Below are 3752 nucleotides of genomic sequence, written 5' to 3'. Positions count from 1 at the left end.
CCCAGCTAATTTTTTGTATTTTTAGTAGAGACGGGGTTTCACCATGTTGACCAGGATGGTCTCGATCTCTTGACCTCGTGATCCACCCGCCTCGGCCTCCCAAAGTGCTGGGATTACAGGCTTGAGCCACCGCGCCCGGCCCGAAAGTTCTTTTCTTTAAGGATGTTGAATATTGGCCCCCACTCTCTTCTGGCTTGTAGGGTTTCTGCTGAGAGATCTGCTGTGAGTCTGATAGGCTTCCCTTTATGGGTAACCTGACCTTTCTCTCTGGCTGCCCTCCGTATTTTCTCTTTCAATTCAACCCAGGTGAATTCTGGCGATTATGTGCCTTAAGGTTGGTCTTCTTCAGGAATATCTTTGTGGTGTTCTCTGTATTACCTGGAGTTGAATATTGTCCTGCCTTACTAGGTTGGGAAAGTTTTCCTGAATAATATCCTGAAGCGTATGTTCCAGCTTGGATTCATTCTCTTCGTCACATTCAGGTACACCTATCAAGCGTAGATTAGGTCTTTTCACATAGTCCCATATTTCTGGAGACTTTGCTCATTCCTTTTTATCCTTTTTTCTCTAATCTTGTCTTCTCATTTTATTTCATTAAATTGGTCTTCGACCTCTGATATCCTTTCTTCTGCTTGATCAATTCGGCTGTTAAAACTTGTGCATACTTAGGCCGGGCGCGGTGGCTCAAGCCTGTAATCCCAGCACTGTGGGAGGCCGAGGTGGGTGGATCACGAGGTCAAGAGATCGAGACCATCCTGGTCAACATGGTGAAACCCCGTCTCTACTAAAAATACAAAAAATCAGCTGGGCATAGTGGCACGTGCCTGTAATCCCAGCGACTCAGGAGGCTGGGGCAGGAGAATTGCCTGAACCCAGGAGGCGGAGGTTGCGGTGAGCCGAGATCGCGCCATTGCACTCCAGCCTGGGTAACAAGAGCGAAACTCCGTCTCAAAAACAAAAAAAAAACTTGTGCATACTTCGCAAAGTTCTCGTGTTGTGTTTTTCAGCTCCATTAATTCACTTATATTCCTCTCGAAATTGTCTATTCTCGTTAGGATTTCGTCAAACCTTTTTTCAAAGTTCTTAGTTTCTTTGCATTGGGTTAGAACAAGTTCTTTTAACTCACAGAAGTTTCTTATCATCCACCTTTTGAAGCCTGCTTCTGTTAATGGAACGCACTAGTTCTCCATCAGGCCTTGTTCCGTTGCTGATGAGGAACTGTGATCCCCTGTAGAGGGACAGGCGTTCTGATTTTGGGTATTCTCAGCTTTTTTAGGCTGGTTTCTTCCCTTCATTATAAATTTATCCATCTGTGGTCTTTGTAATTACCGACTTTCTAATTAGGTTCTGAGTGGACGTCCAACTTGTTGATTCCCAGCGCTGGAATCTGAGCAACCCACTGCGCCAGCCAAAACAGCAGGGTTAAGATTCATGGTGCTTTTCTGACTCTGCACCAAGAACTGCCGCACTGAGGCACTGGCAAAACTGCCACGCCGGCCACAAGAGTCGTGCTGGCAACCCAAGGGGCTCCTCCGCTGGGAGTCTCCTGGTCCATGTGCAACAAAAATTCGTCTGAAAGTGGGGCGTCCTCTCGTTGTTCTCTGCACTTTCACTGGAAGCTACAATCCTGAGCTGCTAGTGATCAGCCATCTTGGATCTCTCTCAACCAATCCCAGCACTTTGGGAGGTAGAGGCAGGTGGATCACAAGGTCAGGAGTTTGAAACCAGCCTGACCAACATGGTAAAATCCCATCTCTACTAAAAATACAAAAATTAGCCAGGTGTGGTGGTGTACACCTGTAATCCCAGCTACTCAGGAAGATGAGACAGGAGAATCTCTTGAACCCAGGAGACGGAGGTAGCCATGAGCCGAGATCGTGCCACTGCCCCTCTATCCAGGGCAACAGAGTGAACTTCGTCTCAAAAAAAAAGAAAAAAAGAAAAATTAACTGGGCATGGTGGTGGGTGCCCATAATCCCAGCTACTTGGGAGGCTGAGGCAGGAAAAGCACTTGAACCCAGGAGGCAGAGATTGCAGTGAGCTGAGATGGCGCCACTGCAGTCCAGCCTGGGAGACAAGAGTGAAACTCCTTCTCAAAAAAAAAAAAAAAAAAAAAAAAAAAACCTAGCTGGCATAGCCTGCTACACACCACCATGGCTACACGGTCTAGCCTATTGCTTCTCGGCGGCAAACCCATCCAGCACGTTACCATACTGAATACTGTAGGCAACTGTAATACGATGACAGGTATTTCTGTATCTAAACATATCTATACATAGAAAATGCACAGTAAGGCTGGGTGTGGTGGGTCACACCTGTAATCCCAGCACTTTCGGATGCCGAGGCAAGCAGATCACTTGAGGTCAGGAGTTCGAGGCCAGCCTAGACAACATGGCAAAACCAGCCTGGCCAATATGGTCAAATGCCATCTCTACTAAAAATACAAAAATTAGCCTGGCGTAGTGGCACACACCTGTAATTCCAGCTACTCAGGCGGCTGACGCAGGAGAATTGCTTGAACACAGGAGGCAGAGGTTACAGTGAGCCAAGATCATGCACTGCACTCCAGCCTGGGCCACAAAAGCAAGACCCTGACTCAAAAAAAAAAAAAAAAAAAGCCAGGCGCAGTGGCTTATGCCTGCAATCCCAGCACTTTGGGAGCCCATGGCTGGCAAATCACCTGAGGTCAGGAGTTCAAGACAAGCCTGGCCAACATGGTGAAACTCCATCTCTGCTAAAAATACAAAAATTAGCTGGGCATGGTAGCAGGCACCTGTAATCCCAGCTACTTGGTAGGCTGAGCCAGGAGAATCACATGAACCTGGGAGGCGGACGTTGCAGTGAGCCAAGATCATGTCACTGTACTCCAGCCTGGCTGACGGAGCAGGACTCCATCTTGAAATATATATATATATAAATATATATGTATATATTTTTTAATAATAAGTGAAACTTAGCTTACTATAAATATTTTACTTTATAACCTTTTCATTTTTTTTAACTTTTTCACTTTTATAGTAACAGCCTAAAGCAAACACATTATACAGCTATAAAGAAGTATTTGCTTTCTTTACATTCTTTAATAAACTTTTCTCTATTAATTTTTTTTTCTTTTACTTTTTAAACTTTTTTGTTAGTGGCTACGACACAAACACACACATTAGCGTAGGTAGGCCTGCCAGGGCCAGGATCTCAAATCACTGTCCCACCTCCACGTCTTGTCCCACTGGAAGGTCTTTAGGGGCAATAAACGCATGGAGCCTTCATCTCCTGTGATAATGCCTTCTTCCAGACACCTCCTGAGGACCTGCTTCAGGCTGCTTACAGGTAATTTTTTTTTAGTCTGAGTCTCACTCTGTTGTCCAGGCTGGAGTGCAGTGGCATGATCTTGGCTCACAGCAAGTTCCACCTCCGAGGTTCAAGCGATTCTCCTGCCTCAGCCTCCCCAAGTAGCTGAGACTACAGGTGCCCATCACCACACCCAGCTATTTTTTTTTTTTTTTTTTTTGAGACGGAGTTTCGCTCTTGTTGCCCAGGCTGGAGTGCAATGGCGCGATCTCGGCTCACCGCAACCTCCGCCTCCTGGGTTCAGGCAATTCTCCTGCCTCAGCCTCCTGAGTAGCTGGGATTACAGGCACGCGCCACCATGCCCAGCTAATTTTTTGTATTTTTAGTAGAGACGGGGTTTCACCATGTTGACCAGGATGGTCTCGATCTCTTGACCTCGTGATCCACCCGCCTCGGCCTCCCAG

This window comes from Sapajus apella, unplaced genomic scaffold, assembly GCF_009761245.1.
Source record: "Sapajus apella isolate SASKATOON/1434 unplaced genomic scaffold, GSC_monkey_1.0 scaffold175, whole genome shotgun sequence".
Classification (NCBI taxonomy): domain Eukaryota; kingdom Metazoa; phylum Chordata; class Mammalia; order Primates; family Cebidae; genus Sapajus; species Sapajus apella.
The sequence above is the reverse complement of the archived record's forward strand: the minus strand, read 5'-3'. Positions refer to the sequence as shown.